Genomic DNA, 16,823 nt, shown 5'->3' on the forward strand with positions numbered 1-16,823 from the left:
GGATGGAGGTATTGGCATGTGTACAGATGGATTACATTCAAATACAGAACTATGAGAACTCATCACAACCAGGACCACACCCATGTTCATGTTTTACGTGATATATCCAGAAAATAAAACAAGACACAACTACCCAGGGTAGGATCCATCTTCACAGGAAATGCAATAGCATGGAAAATTCTGTTTTAAGTACTGCCTAACTTTATTCACACATTTTTAGATAAGAGAAGTTAACCACTATGTGACCAGTTACCATGAAGATGACTAAACTAATTTTATTAATGCTGCATAAACTGGGCCATGTCTGTTTCTAAAACTATTCCTATGCATCTCTATTGGCCCAAAGACTGAAATGAAACAAGTGTCTCTGCTAATAGAAACCAATGTAACATTTGTGCATCCTGGTAAAAAGTGCAAGAACTGCAAGCTCCTGAATAGTGCTCCTCTTGAGTAATTCTCTGCATGCATTAACTTATATAACTTCATATATCTGAAATAAAGCTGTTACATAAGCTTGACAAAACCACTAGCAGAACACCAGCACCCCTTCCCAAATGTAAGGGCCTGGACTACAATTAATACAGGGAAGCACAGGGCATGGGATGGTTTAGTTCTATCACCTCTCCAGGCCAAAAAATGTCCAAGAACTTTTATCCAACACATGTGAAAAGCAGATGAAGCACAAAACAGCAGAATCTTCTCCCTTCTTCCACTGACTTACTGACCCAGAAAGATCCCCCAGTGACATTACAGGCTAGCCACACAAGTGTTTAATGTAACATTCCGGCAGAGCGCTGTGAAATTGTAACTGAAGACTCAGCATTGCTCCCTACCACACCTCTCCAGATGTCAGGTAAGAAAAATCAAACTCGTGTGCACTCCTCCCTAGAACACTCATGTGTTACCACACAATCAGGAACATCTCTAACCAAAAACTTTTAAGTAACCCTTTGGACACATGGCTCTCAAAGAAACTTGACCTGAAAGTGTTTTCCACAACCATCAATTTGGTAGAGATGAGAGACGAAGGGCCAAGACATAGGTGCACCTGAACTAGTCTCATCTATGAACTCATTACGTTTATAGAAAAATCTTCATGACAACTAGGGCAATTTTTGAACACTGCTAAGCATCTCACTTAGGTCAGGGCTTAAACTTTGAATGCTTTGGCTATCAGTTCCTAACACCTTGCTTAGAGGATACATTTGTATGCTGAAATGTCACCAGCCACACTCAGAATGAGGATAAGGACTGAATTCCTCATGGTGTCTCCAAGGAGTGCTTCAGGATGCTAAAAGAGCTTATGCAAAGCAGCTTTGTTCTACCCCTCGCTGTGCAGTCACCCTCTGTGGGCTCCCCAACAGTGATGAAGCCACTGCCAAGACATTTCCAAATGAAAAACCCTACTCCAAAATTGGCCAATGCAGGAAGAAGAAGGGAGAAGAGTCTTTTTGCCATGTCCATGGGATGGAACAACTCAAAATGTCTACCAACCACCAGGGCCAGTGCAGCCAAGGAAGAGGGAACACACCACTAGGGACAGTGCAAACAGGATCTGACTCTTCCCTCTTTGCCCTATATTATATCACCTCAAGTCTGCTCAGGATGACAGAGTAAAAGCTCTCCTGAATCCAATAAATAAGATGGGTGATGCTGAATTTGGACAATTCAGCATCAGTTCTACTGTTGTCTCAACCAGCTGATAATGTGCAAGTGTAAATGAGTCCTCAATTCCTGTACTGCTACTCTGGAAATGCAAAAACCCAGTAACACTGACTCACTGCTTTAACACTAAACTTAACTTTTTTGTTTAAACATTTTAGAAACAACTACTGTAACTTAAAGACACAGCCTTGAGTTGAAAGGCATGAATTTTACCAGAGGTTTCTTTTACAAGCATGTGTTTTATTTTATTCACTGTATTAGTTCAAAGACAGCATGAGTTTGGATTTTTTTTTCAAGTTCATCCTCCTATTCCCCTTGTGGATTAGACCTTGAAAGTTGGACATAAATCTGATTTTGAGGCACATGAAAAATACATGGAGGTAAAAGAAAGCTACTTCAGCAACTTCTAACCAAGACAACAGTGTTCTTTCTGTATAAACAGTGCATTCACATCTATTATTTGCTTTATTTTTTTAATGCAAAATCCCAGTCCTGTTAAAAAGAATACTTAAAGACCACTTGCAGTCCTGAAATGGAAGTCAGCAGCTTCTAGGAGCACATCAATGTTTTATCCCCTGAAGCTCCAGCCAGCTACGGCTGCTGCCACAACTGGAGTGAACTCTCACATGAAGACAGCAACTTCAAAATTAAACCCAAAGCAATTTGTAACTTCTTGCTTAATTCTTCACTTTCATTCAAGATTTCTGGGACCTGCAGTTCAGGTAACCTGAATTTTCATTTTAAGTTACATGAACTGCACTAGTTAAATGCTGTGGCCAAGAGTACCTCCCTGATTTTCATCATACTAAGCTTTACAAAGCCATTAAAGTAAGTTTTGACAGCTGCAAGTTCACAAGTTCTTTTAATTAGGATGTCAAGAAATGCTACCATATCCTGAAAAAACTGACAGAACTATTCAACCCACCCTAAATGCACACAGAAGCTAAATATTCCCTTAATGGCAGTATTATAAGCATGTTTTGCTTTCCAGAGTGAAAGTCAGAATCCCTAACACTCTTCAAGTTCAAATCCAACATCATGAACAGAAAAGCTGAAGATATTTCTTCTTTTAATCTTTAATTTAAGCAAGTTAAAACATCTTTTATTCTGATTTGCTCATGGGCAAAGACTACTAAATTGACTTGGTTTCCCAAAGAGCTTAAGCCCCATCTATACTTTTTTCTACAATAGCAGCATTTTCAAGTTTAATAATACAATCCCTAGGATTGTAGAAAAATTCTTCCAAGTAGAACTTTTCTAGTTGAAAGTTCTTCCAATGAAGAAACTTTTCTAGTAGAAAAGTTCTTCCAATGTCAAGTAAGAGAAATAGAACATAGAAGCAGCATCTAGATACAAGGAGAGTGATGATATTTTAGCATATTCACTTCTCTAGATTTTGGTATATCTGTGTTCACTAAAATGCTTTAGTGCCACCTGGAATCTCCCCAACCTGGTGCCAATGTTCCAGCTTTATTTGATCCTTTAACCAAACAAGAACCTGATTTCCTTCACAGAACATCCTCTATGTATTCAGGGAAAGCAGCCTACACAAGACCTCTGCAGACATCCTGAGGATGAAGGCAAGTAGTTAGAAAAGAAAAATATTATAACACATATGAAATGTCAATTAACTACTGGATGCTGAACAGTCAGATTAACTTATCACTCAAAGACTAAGACAGCTGAACAGTGACTCAATATCCTCTTTCTGTAAAATACAGAGTGCTACAAAGACAACTGTCCAGTAACTGTAGTCACTTAAACAACAAGCTTTAAAAAAGCATGACCAGCTTGACTTTTCTGAGACTCATCTTAGAAAACTAAGAAAATAATCCTTTGAATGGGAAGATTTCACCAATTCTCACCTACATAAGTTTAATAAATTACCGTCATTTTTATTTAGGTACATGCAAAAATACATTTCAGAAAAGAAATTAGAAACCCACCAAAGCCATGAAACTTCAGTGCAAAAAGCCTTCCCAGTGAAGCCTGAAGTGGCTATTAAGCTAATGCCATCTTTCCTTCCTATTTCCCACTCCCACAGGCAACTTATATTTTGGAGATTCCAGAAGCTGAGTTTTGCCACACTGTCCTTTTACAAACCACACACACAGAGCAATCACACATTTTTTAGGCACAGGTGCCTCTGGTGTCTCAAATGAACAGAAGCAATGCCTTCTGGAACCCTTCTATTTTGTTGGACAACAGTACAAAAATCAAGACTGCCTAACAGAATAAGACACCTTCTTCCAAGTGCAACACTCACTTTAGTTTAATGAAAAAAAAAAAGCTCCATTTCCATTAAAAAGATCCAAACCTACTATTTTCTCTGTGATTTTCAAAATAATATTTTTTAAATTCTATTTCAATGCTTCTTGAATGAAGACTCAAACACATGAGAGGAGCAGATTTGAGTGCCTTTCAGAATTCTACTGCAGTTGCAGGTGGCAACTATGGGGCAAGTCTGTCTCAAAGATTTAGCAGCAGCTGTTAACAATACTGTTTCCAAAGGGTGACTAGTCTACATTTTTACACTGAAGTGATCATCAGCTGAGCAGTGCCATAAGGGCACTAGTATGTACTTGCAAACAGAGTTTAAAAAAGCCATTCAAGCAATATGTCACAGCTAAGGGACACAGTGTCCTTCTGAAATGACCCTTCCTTCAACTGCTGCTTTCTCTTTCATCTTCTTTGTCCCTTTCAAGAGAGGGCCAACACACAGTAACTCACCCCAGTATTTGCAGCATCCATTCCTTCCTACAAGTCCTTTCTCTTAACTACCCATCTATCTGCCAGCAGTCTTCTCCTGCTGCAACAAGTGCCCCAACTCTCACCAAGTGTTACTTTACTAAGAATTACTGAACACACACTGTTAAAACTAATCCCAAAGCAAGACTGCAAACGGCACTGATAGGTTATAGTTACACAGAACTACAGTGTACTTCTCTGCCCTATGCCTACTCAAGGGATTTAAAGCATAAAGTTTCAAAGAAACCAAGCTATTTAAAATGCAAGCTCAGAATTTAAAATGGTATTTATTACAGCATTACATGATAAAGCTCCTAAGAAAAATACCCTGCTGAGCCAAAGACTTAGAAATCAATTTACTTAAGACCTGAATTTAAGTCTTCTACTCTTTTCAGTAACATTTAGGGTTCCACACCGACTTTTGTCAAGACACCAACTTTTGTCAAGACAGTCATTACCATCCCAAAAAGTAAAGTTACTGCCATGCCAAGTGGCACAGAAATTAACTTACTTTGAAATGCCTTGAAGTCTATAACAAGACCTCTTAAGTGGTTTTACTCAATGTTCACTACCTACAATATATTTTTTTAATTACACATTAGGATAACCTATAAAGCCTTCTTCTAAGGAGGATGAGATCAGCACCATATTACAAATTTGTATTATCTCTGTAAATAATTTCATTCCTGGCTACATGGGGCTACAACTTCAATAAGGGAGGGAAAAAACCCCAACCCCACTGCACTCTAACCTCCAGCCTTATAGCTAGGAGTACAAGTTAAACTTCACAATTCCCAAATCCAGAAGAGGGGAAGACTGGACCAGTGCATTTCAAAGAAAAAAAATCTTGTACAAGTATTAGCATCATTGCTTTCTGTTATGCCCTAAAAGGCATCCAGTTTCCCAGAGTGAAAAACATCTGCAGGTGTTTCCTATTAAAAAAAAAAAAGATATAAATAAGTAAATACATAAATCCCATGGGTTTTTCAGACTTTGAATCTTTTTTCCACAGACACTCTCATACATAAAAGATTCTAAATTATTCTTGTCTGCCTTCAATATCCTATCTCTCCAATTCCAATCTGGGAAACTAAATTCCCTAGTCAGTAACCAAGGCATTAGGGATTAATTTATAGTTATAACTTGCATTTTTGAAAATTAGAAATTTGCATTTTTGAAGCAGAGCATCAAAGCCAAGTGTAGCTGGTACTCATTTCAGCTATGCTAAAGTTCTTTGGTTTTTGTTCTCAAAATAAGTTATATTTAAGTACAGCAGGAGGGCATACTGGATGAGGCAGACACAGGGGAAAAAAGTATGTGCCAATCTATGACTGAAGTCATATTAAGACAACTGCACCTGGCACAACTAGTGAGTAACTAAAGTAATCAAGCATTAATGGGTTGAGAAGTTCAGTCTTTAATCACATATTATTTGTATCAGAAGAATGTATAAACTTTCATATTGTGCCTCTAGAAGAGAGCATTAGCCCTTAGAGTACAGGCAAGCAGTCTGAAAAGACACATTTAGTTTTTTATGTTGGTCATTAAGAAATGCAGATCTCTCATTAATGTTACCTTTACCATCTCTTTTATCAAACATATTTCACTAAACAGAGTTCAGTGAACAATTTTCTGCTATTTGGATTTGGATTAAAGCTGTAACAAAGAGCCCTCCATCAAGGACACACAGAGAAGGATCCTTTGATGGATGTTTGCTTGTCACAGCCAAAAGGAAGAACTGATACTGCACAGCCAGCTCACTGTACCTTCTACAGCTGTCCCTCACAGACAGGAAAAGACTCCCACATGTCACCACCCCTGGGAGCTGCATGAGCAGTGACCAACTCCTCCTGTGTAGGAGCCAGAAAGAACAGAGACAGACAGACATGGCCGATGGGAGCAAAAACCCTGAGCTGCTGCAACTTCTAGGGGCACTTCCATCTAGACCAACACTGACATGGACCTTAAATTCCTGGTAGGAACCCCCTTACTAAAACAGTGAGTCTGTTCCTGCCACCACCACAGCTTTGTTTTAGCTGTCTCTAAACTTTCCATCCTTCTCCAAGAAGTTTGGTGACAACAGCTGAAGTTGTCAAATGTAACTTAATACTTATTATTTTCTAGAAGACTTAGCTTTCAGTTACATGGACATCCAGCAAGTCTGTCAAGACAGCAGCAGAAGAAATAATCTGAATTCAAATTCTGCAGTTCAAAGCAGACTTTAAACTGTAAACTTTAGAGTTTACAGCTGAACTCTTAAGATTGGTAACTAGTCTGAGCAGTAGGTACATGGTAAGCAAGAACAGAATATGGAGAGCTCTACCTCTGCAAATCACAGAAAGAATGAGTTTTTTCACCAATACCTAACCTGTGATTTTTGCCTTAATGAATACCAATACCTAACCTGTGATTTTTGCCTTAAGAGTAATTGAAAAGAAAAAACAAACAAAAAAACCCCAAAAACCACATACGAAAAAAAAAAACTTTCCCCCCCCCATACTACACTAAGTATATTGGAAACACAAGACTTGGTTTCCACTACACTTATTAAAAAAACAAATAGCATTTTATTTTCACCATTTCTATAAATCACTAGCTGTATAAGCACTCTGCTACAAAGATGCAGAAATCCACCCTGCAGAGGCAGTGCCTTACACTCCTTTCACGATGCAAACAGAACTCAAATAATATCAACTTGTAGCAAGGCAAGCCTTGAGAGGATCTGCTACTCCCTTGTTTTCTGCTCCAACAAAGGCTCAAACAATACAATGGAAAATGCAATCACACCTGCACTAGCACTGCCTACAGCCACTGCATAAAGCACTACTTGAAGCTTTTAATCTATCAATTAGGTTACTCCCACAAGAGAGAAATGTGCAACACAACTGAGGATTAGTCTTGGGCTTTGCCCCTCTAAAGCAGCATCTTGTACATTTACTGAATAGTTTAGGAAATAATGGGATTCCCTTCAAAAACCCACAGCAGAAGTTAAATTTGTACACCAAAATCTTATTTTATATACTGGTATGCAGTTAGAAATCCTGTCAATGGTCACTCAAGAAGGAAACTCTCCCACTGTGTAACAGGGGTGGGAAGCCTGTGATTCACTTCTGTAATTAATCAGAATGCTCTGAGTACTGAAATAGCTATTCTAGAACATACTTAACTCAGGAACTACTTTTTACTAAAAAAATTTAAGTTTTCAGCCTCCATCCCAACTGCGCTTTATTACCAAAGTGGAAACCACATGGCCGTCCCTTAAGCCTCACCTAGGACAGGCCTGGGCATCCTAAAAGGGCTTTAGAGATTTCTCCACGTTTAAAAGCATCTTTTGGCACAGGTGACAAGAGCTGGCCTATGGTGCTCCTGTGCTCATTTTCAAGAAGGGCCAGTGGACACAGGGAAGAGACCACCAGGCCACGCACTCCACCTCCTCACAGATACAACTTAAACTGCATAAATGTCTGGAGCCATCTCTAGCAAAATGAAATCAGATAAAATTTTAAGAACCTTTCAAGGAAACTAATCCATCCTCAAATCTCACCACTGGGCAATTTCTGTTTGTGCACACATACATTTTTTATTCTCCTTTTTTACTCTCCTTCCCTTCGTTAATCAAATCTCCACTTTGCATTTCCCAGGCACTCTTCTCTGCCATTCTTCCTCCAGGCCAGTGGAGTGTTACAGCTTCACTGGTCCATAAGGTTCTATGCTAAGGTGCTTTTGCTACTCTTTTCCACAGCTGGCATGCAACAGATCCCACTGATTTGACACTGAGCATTGCAAGTTTAGGATGAAAAAATACATCCATTTAATAGAATTAAGGGATGACTATATAAACCACAAGAAGAAAAAAAAAAAGTCAAAGGGTGAGGCAGGAACTTTTTCACCTATTCCAAATCACAGATACCATTTCAAACGTGCTTCTTGGCACGTTATGTAAGCTATTGAATAATCAAGGGTCACAAAAAGTCTTGTACTTCACACCAACAAAATTTTTGCCAATATTATGTGAAGAGCTATTCCATAAACCGGCAAGCTTAAACCACATGTCCTCCCAATCTTTTCAAGTCAGTCTATTCCACTTCCTGAGAAGTGTCCCAAACTAGCTATAAAGCTACATATAATATCCAAGAGTAGAAAAATATTTTACTTCAGTTGCTTAGTAGCATATGGTTTCTACAACAGATGCTGGCACCCTGACACGCTACAGAAACAATTAAACATGCTATGCAGAGCTTTCAGCATGGTGTTCATGTTCTCTGTGCATCTTCTCCTTGATCTTTCAGACTTGCTTCCCACCCCAAAAAATACCAGGATCACTAGTTTCTCGAGTTCTTTGCTCTCTTCCTCCAACTTACCAAAATAACAAGACACAAGCAACATATTATCTCTCATTTACTCATACTTGTTTTATTATTGTGAAAAGATTTGCCAAAAACAACGGCTCTGCATCTTGCTCTTAGGACAACCCAACCAGACACGTGGTCTTGTAGAACCTGGGTGTGAGATGCTGAGCTAACACAGCATTCCTGCACCTGGCATGTGACACAGTGCAGTGCACAGCAAGCTCAGGGAGCACAGGGGAAGGTGCTACCACAGAAGCCCAATCTAGAGGGCACCCAATGTGCTGAAGCCATCCCACCTTACCACAGGAAGAGATCCCTGTGCTCATAGCAGCTCCTTTCTGGCCAAGCACAAAAGCCATGGTCTGCACCACAGTTCCAAAGGCCATAAATTAACTCAGTTACCCAAGAAAGCTGAACACAAAAGTCTCCCACCTACAAAGATGTTGTGTACCATGCTGAAACACTCTATTTGCAACAAATAATTTTTTAGCTTGCATCTTTAACTGTGGAGTTAAGTACACACTTCAAGGCTTTTCAAGCACTCGGACAAAATAGGACATTGATGGACAGAAAGGAGAGGGAACCAGACACTTCTTCAACACATTTCTCCTTCTGACTGTCCCAACCTCCTGACTGGCTGGTTTTGAGCTCTTTAGCATTTCACAGTAGATGCATGTCAAGCTTAAGCCGAGTAAATAAGCAAAGATGTTGAGCCATAACAACAGAGTTCACTCTCTAAACATCTGTCAACACTAAAGCTACACTGACAAATTTCTGCTCCAATACTGCTAAATTCAGGTTCCATCTACTAATTCACTTGAATTCCAGTCTTGGAACACCATCTGATTCTGTGAGTGGTACACAGGCCATAGCATCACCTCCCTTAAGTGCAAGACAGAAGCGTTCCAAAGGGAAAAGTCATTTTTACTCACTTCAGCAACTCAGCAGAAGTGAGCAGTTTGCAGGCAGTATTGTGAAGAGACACATGAACTACTCAGTATCTTTAATTCCATGAGGGAATAGCAGCTACTTGAATTGTATTTTTGAAAAACCCAAAGCTGTGATGCTTACAGCAGTTTACATACAAATCTAACTGGCTTGTAAAGAAGCTGTAATGCACTACCCTACTTAAAGTTATTCCTGTTAAACAGGTTGCTTTTCTGGAATTTCTAAACTACACCTTTCACTCCACTCAATGTTTTCTTTGGTCACTGTAAACAGACCTCATCACCAGTCCTTCTGGCCAAAACAGTATTTCCAAGTAGTTTTAGAAAATAAATCCCTTTAGTAACTCCACACAGTGCAGGATTCAATGCCTATACATTCTACTTTTCAAACAGAAAGCAAACAAGAAGAATCCCTAATGTCCAAATAATATCATAGATGGACAAAAGAAGTAATTTAAGTGAACCTAAAAACGTACTTCAAAATACAAACTGTCAAGAAAAACATGTAAACTGGTTACCACTTTTGCATGGTGTCTCATTAACAACTTACATATTGAAAGGTAATTCTGCAGTGTTATTTTCTACTTTTATAATAAACTCTTGCAAGCCTCAGTTACTCCCTGTCTTGCTACAGAAAACATAAACAACACAGAGCTAAGTAACCAGAGTCTTATCTGAATGTGTTGCACTGGAAATAGACCTTTCAGTTCAAATAACTTCAGCAATCTTTCTGGAACACTGAAACAGAGACACTTCCCATCTTTCAGCATCCCAGAATAAAGCCACACAGGTATTCGTGCAATCCAAAAACAGACTGCACTGTTAAGAGTACACTTAGACTCATTCCACTGAAGGACATTCAAAACCTAAGTAATACCACCACCAGTAAGTAACATAATCTTTGATTTTTAAGTTGTCAACATCTCAAAGTATTCCTTTCAAAAGCTATCCACCTACTCCTAAGTTCTCTCCACTCAGAACACTTTTTTAAAATAGCAACACACCCATTCAAAGTATGCCACTGTTCTGACTTAAACAACATTTATGCTGACAGAAATGATCTTTACCCTCAATTGCACTTATGTCATACAAGATAGTCTCGTATGACACTAAGGAGACTAAAACACTTAATTCCCTCTTACACTTTGGAAAGTTCTGAGCAACCAACAAAAACCAAAACCAGAAAAACTGGCAGGTTCTGAGCGAGATTTTGCCAAACGCATTTACCAGCAGTTAAAGCTCACCCAACCACGGCTACGCTCCCAAACCATTCCAGTTCCAAGAAGCCGCCTTGCCGAGCAGCCCCAGCGAGAGCCCCGCGCGGCTGCCCGGGCCACAAGCGGGGCAGGCGGGGAGGGCTCCGCCGCACGGCCCGGCCTCCCCGCCCGCCCCGGCCCCGCGCCCCGCCCGCCCCGGGCCCCGCGCTGCGGCTGCGGGAGGCCGCGCACCGCCGGCCCCGGCCCGGAGCCGCCCGAGCAGCGCCCGGAGCCCCCGCACGGCCGTGAGCGGCCGCTAGGCCCGCGCCGCCGCGGAGGAGCCGCCGCCGGAGCGCTGCTCTCGTGGAAGCGGCGGGGCGGAGATCACGGCGCCGTCCGGGCCGTACCTCGGCAGCGCGTCCCCCGCCACAGGCCCCGGGTGCCTCCGCTCAGGCGGGAAAACCTCCGCTCGCCACCATCACCGACGCTTCAAGATGGCGGACATGGCGGCTCCGGCGAGCCCTCCTCTGCCTCCGCCCACCTGCCAATCACCTGGTCCCGGCACCGCCCTTCTCCCCGGATCGCCCCTTCCTATTGGGCGCTGTGCAGAGCTCGGCCTCTCATAGGTCGTCTGGCCAATGTCAGTCACCCCGCTGCGCGACTGCGACAGGGTGGGACGCGGACGGCGGCGGGCTATCGGCTTCCGGTTGGCCAATCATCGCATGGGGCGGGTGCACCTCGATTCCCACCTTCCCAGCCTAGCAACAAGGCAACGTCACGCTGACAGGCGTCTCCCTCGACCAATAGAGAAAGCAGATTCCTTTTAAAAATAAACCCCCTCTGTCCAATCCGGAGCCGATGTGCTCGGAGGCCGCGGCGGGGTGGGGCGGGAGCCAGCGGTGGCGTCCGTCCCGCAGCTTCACCCGCCGCGCCTCGCCATTGGCCAGCGGGCGGGGCCACGCCCCCGGGGCGCGCGCGGGCGCCAAACTGCCTGACAACAGGGCGGCGGCGCGCGAGGGGCCGCGGGGGGGCCGGGGCCTCCCTCGGTGTCGGAGCGCCCGCCCGGGTGCGCGGGCCCAGCGGTGCCCGCCTGGTGCAGCGGTGGGACTCGCCTGTTCCTGCAGGTGCCCGTGCCCGTCAGGCCTCCAACGCCGCCTAAGATGCGGCAGAGTGTGTTTTATAAAACCATAGGATCGTTAAGGTTAGAAGTGACCTACTTTAAGGTGATCAAGTCCAGGCGTCAACCAGCAACACCGCCTTGCTTATCACTAAACCATGTCCCCAAATTCCACCTGCTTTTTGAACACTTTCAGGGATGTTGATTGCACCACTTCTTGGGAAGCCTGTTCTTAATTCATGACAATTTCTAAAGTGAAGACATTTTTCCTAATGTCTTCACTTTAGAAATTGTCTACATCCAATATATAGACAATTAATAAATAAATATCCAATCTAAACCTCCTCTGATGCAACTTCAGGCCATTCCCTCCTATCCTGCTTGCTGGCTGGGAGAAGAGGCCAAGCCCCACCTGGCTCCAGCCTCCTCTCGGGCAGTTGTAGAGAGTGCTAAGGTCACCCCTGAGCCTCCTTTTCCCCAGGCTGAACACCCCCAGCTCCCTCAGCTGCTCACAGGACTTGTGCTCCAGACCCTTCTCCATTGCCCTTCTCTGCATTCACTCCAGCACCTCAGTGTCCTTCCTGCAGTGAGGGGCCCAGAAACGGATACAGCACTCAAGGTGTGGCCTCACCAGTGCCCAGTACAGGGGGACAATCACTGCCCTGGTCCTGTGGCCACACAATTCCTGGTACAGCCCAAAGCACTCCGGAATGAACGTGTGTGAGATCCAGGGCGGGTGCTGTGCCTCAGCCTTGGCAAAGCTCCCTGTCTGCCACCTGTGGCTGCTGCTGTTGCAGCCCTGCTCGGCTGGGCACGGCGGGCAAGGGCCCCTGCTGGAAAGCTCAGGTGGCACACACCCAAACAGGCACCTTGCACCCCACAACACCCACGGTGCATGTTGAGCACCCTGTGTCTTAAAGGCATGAACAATTTTGGCTGTCCAGGATGCTTTTGGCCTTCCCTCACAAAGCCTCCCGAATCACCTCTGCCCAAAAAGGTGGTGACCCCTCTGGCTCGAGCCACTTGGCCCCTCAGGGCAGCCTCCCTGGTTTCAGACTGTCACTGCCAGGATGACATTTGTGTCCCTGTTGGACACCACCCAGCTGTGGCCAGCAGCACATCGCCTGTGGGCAGCAGGTTACCATCAGGCACCTGCCTTGCCTGCTGTCCACAGGTTTTGTCTGGTTTTGGTGGGCTTTTACTTGGCTTCGATGGGGTTTTGTCAGGTTTCAATGTGGTTTTGACTGGTTTCTTGTTAAGAGGGCATGGACTACTTAAGGCAAGGGCTCACTATTTTATTTAGTTACACTGGAGAAAGAAACAACAGAACTGAAATTATAGTTTAGCGCTAGGGTAGTTCTTAAAGGCCTCTCATGTAGAGGACATGAAAACTGAAGGGTAGCACTGTGTTGATTTCATGTAGCAAAGGGAGAGGAAAACAAGATGTTTTTTTAAATCAGCAGTCTAGGATAAAGCAACTCCACTGTGAATAATGCATCTTCACATCTCTCACATGCTCATCTGACAAAGTTAAGCTCAGTACAGCTGTACTTCCATTCTACTGGAAAACAATCAGCAGGTCTGCTCCCATTAAGACAAAGCTAGTGATATTACAAAAATACAAATATTGAGGGTGCTGCGGCAGAAAGTAGCACCTTTTTCAGTGAGCCAAGCTAGAAATGGGTTCAAACCTTGGTCTACAAGAATAAGGTGCTAATGGGAGCATGTCTCTACATAAAACATCTTGGGGTTTGGACAAAGGGTCAGTGTAATAGCAGTGTAAACAATTTACAGCCTTTGCTTACCTTTCTGTGTGTGTCCTTGTCAGATGAAAGGGACTCCACATCATCTCCTTCACAATTCTGTTCAAGATTTCAGAACAGGATATAGGCTGCTTGGGGTTTCTCTAAATACAGAAAGATAGGTTAAGACGCTTCCAAGGAAAAGGTAGCTACCAGATTTACAATAGCTGCAAACAGACTAATGTGGCCGGGCCTTTGTGCTTTGTCCAGGAAACCCTTGCCAGCTGCTCAGGTGCTTGGTTTCATAATGCGTATTGCATAAAAAGCTGGCCACAATGTCAGCTTTCTTTGTGTTTCTGTGTCTTTCCTACCAGCTGACCAAGCTTTGGCTCCTGTCCTCTCTGCAGGCATTACTGCTTCTCCCAAAGACTGAGTTGCAGCGTGCATTTATCCTACTAAGGGCTGTGCTTGTGCTCGCCCCCCTTCAGTATATCAGTATATTACTGCTCAGTAAAACATCCCTGTTTTACACAACCCCTGTGAACAGAAGCCCTCCCCAAGCTGTGAGCCTGGTGGGTTGTTTCTGTTAATAGGATATTGTTGGCTGCCAGCACAGACACATGATCGTCTCATTCTGCCTGAATAAGTCAGTGGAGCTGCAGCAGTTATGGATACATGTGATCTCAATGTGTCACAGACACATGGTAAAAACAGCAGCATGAAATGTATTTGCTGATATCTACTGCACAGAGTTACACAGTTAGGTCTCTGAGTGTACAGCCTGGTTTTTGCTTTCTTTTTCATGCAAGCACATTTGTTTAGTAAAGTGTACAAAAAAAAAGAAAAAAAGGATTATCCTCAAAACAATCAACATGAAACAGGACATTGTTTCTTTATTCACCATTTCAGCTGGTGGTCAGTCCAGAAAGCTCTCTAGACTGTATTTGTTCTACATTTATTTTGGCTGTCTTCTTTTTGTTTTCCTTCCTTTCACTGTGTCTGGTTTTTTTTGTGGGGTGGTTTTGTTTATGTCATGCCACTTGGATGTTCCAGCAGAGAGTACCACCACTACATACAATAAATGGAGATTTCACAATATAAAGTGTGTAGAGGCAGTTCTACTTGTGCTGTCAATGACAGTGTGTAGGAAAGACTCTGGAAATTGTGAGTAGAGACTTAACAGGAAAGAATGGGTCTAAACAATGGATGGATGAGTGTACTATGTTAAATAGCATCCCCAGGAAGAGCAGGTGGGTTGTTAAAGGGATAATAAGATTATAAAATACATATATCCACACATATATATAATATAACAAGCACCAAATTGGTATCTGGAGACAGGATTAATAGCTTGGTGTAGAACAGCTACAACAGTAAAATAGTTAGGTACCTAGTATAGTTCCTGTAAATATTAAGCATGTTCTCACAGATAACTAAGTGTTAAACTGTGCTGCTGTGGACACATCCTATATTGTGAACAAACGTGCCCTGGCAAATAGGGATGCATCTCAACTCAGAAGATGCAGGATAATATTTGCACTGGCACATATCTGATTTTCAAGGGTCCTATCACCACCATCACAATTCCAGAAAAATTTGGGACTTCATAGGCCCTGTTTTTATTTTAGAGATTTCCTATCAGTATATTTCTAAATCTTGATTTTGTGTAATTATTTTTTAATACTACAACTGTCCAGGTGGAACTGCCATTACCCATATAAGTTGCTAATGCCAGGGCACTAGTACCTCAAGGTAGAAACATTTAATGTCTGCAAAGAGAATCTCAAAACACTACTGAACAGCTGGGGGACGTGGGGAGGTTATGAGGCTTGCCCAACATCACACAGTAAGCTGAACCAGAGGCAAAAGAGTGAAAGCCCAGTCCTTTTTCCCTGGGAGTTATGTACTAATCTGAAGATCTCCACACCATTCCTGTGCCTGTGATTACAGGCAAATCACAAACAAAAACTTAGCCTGCTTCAGGTGACTGTAGTATTTTATTGCTGGCAGGGGAACTCTAACTTTTAGGCAATGGACCTGAAGCTTGATGGTGTTTTACTAAATCACTAGGCTAGGGTTTCAAGTGTCAGTATCTTAACTTGGTGATGCCCGTGGCACTTTGAGACAGTGCTTCTGATTAATTCCTCTACTCCCTTGAGGAAGCCACTTCCTCAGCATAAAGTGATAGGCAAATAAAAAAATTACAAATAATCAGCCTTCTCAGTCACTGTCCCTCCATCAAAGGATGCTGAGCATGTTTCCTCAGTGTGCAGCTCTAATCCTCAGCCATAGCTGTGCTCCCTCCAGGAGCTGGTGGGCTCTGGTGGGCTCCCTGAAGGTGCCAGGGAAAGCCTTTCTTAGGGCTTGCTGTGACTCAGCAGCTCTGCCACACCTTGGAGAACAAACTTGTCTTCCCAAGAGTGGCACAGCCTGCCAAGCCAGCTTGTCCTGTGGCTCTGCAATTGCTGAATGTGACAGCAGAGGAGGGCAGGCAGGACTGAAGCCTTTCAGCAGCATTTCACCATTAGCTGCTGCTGCTTTACCATAATGTCAGACCATGAGCATGTGAGGTGTGTTTCTGCTTCAGCTCTGCCAACACAACCATAGTCCTGTCCCTACCAACACATTGTCTTCCCTTTGTCCCCCCAGGGCAGCTGAGGGACCCTATGAGGGGTTGTTTGTTTCCAGTTTACCCAGCTTGCAGACTTGGGTTTCCCACACGCACAGGGAAGCGCCAGTGCCTGCAAGGCAATGGGAACACCTGCGCACAAGTCTGGAGCTGAACCTCCCCAGTGGTGATATCTGGCTGTTCAGTCAGCTCAGGCATAAAATGAAGTCATAGCTTAACCTCTTTTAATCTGGTTGGGGTTCAATCTTCTGAGCACTGACATGTTACATGTAGGAAACAGACACAGAAAAAGAGGGACAATTGCATGCCTTGCACAAGAGTCCCATCTCTGTTAACACTGAAAGAATATTTGTAGAATAAGGTCAGCCAAGCCAGAAACTCCTCTAGCCCTTATAAAATCCATTGTTCATCTTATAGTTCAGGAGAGAAT

At 43.2% G+C, this 16,823-nt stretch overlaps 1 protein-coding gene across 6 annotated transcripts in view; it reads right to left on the reverse strand.

Annotated features, from left to right (window-relative positions):
- Positions 1 to 11,419, reverse strand: part of PPP6R3 (protein phosphatase 6 regulatory subunit 3) — a 52,638-nt gene extending 41,219 nt beyond the window's left edge. For all 6 annotated transcript variants that reach the window (XR_010440472.1, XM_064714563.1, XM_064714562.1 and 3 more), the window contains exon 1: positions 11,313 to 11,419. The gene's annotated coding sequence lies outside the window, so the exon portion shown is untranslated. The remainder of the gene's footprint in view (positions 1 to 11,312) is intronic.
- Between the last annotated feature and the right edge of the window lie 5,404 nt (positions 11,420 to 16,823).

This window comes from Zonotrichia leucophrys, chromosome 5 (assembly GCF_028769735.1).
Source record: "Zonotrichia leucophrys gambelii isolate GWCS_2022_RI chromosome 5, RI_Zleu_2.0, whole genome shotgun sequence".
In the NCBI taxonomy this organism is placed as follows: Eukaryota; Metazoa; Chordata; class Aves; order Passeriformes; family Passerellidae; genus Zonotrichia; species Zonotrichia leucophrys.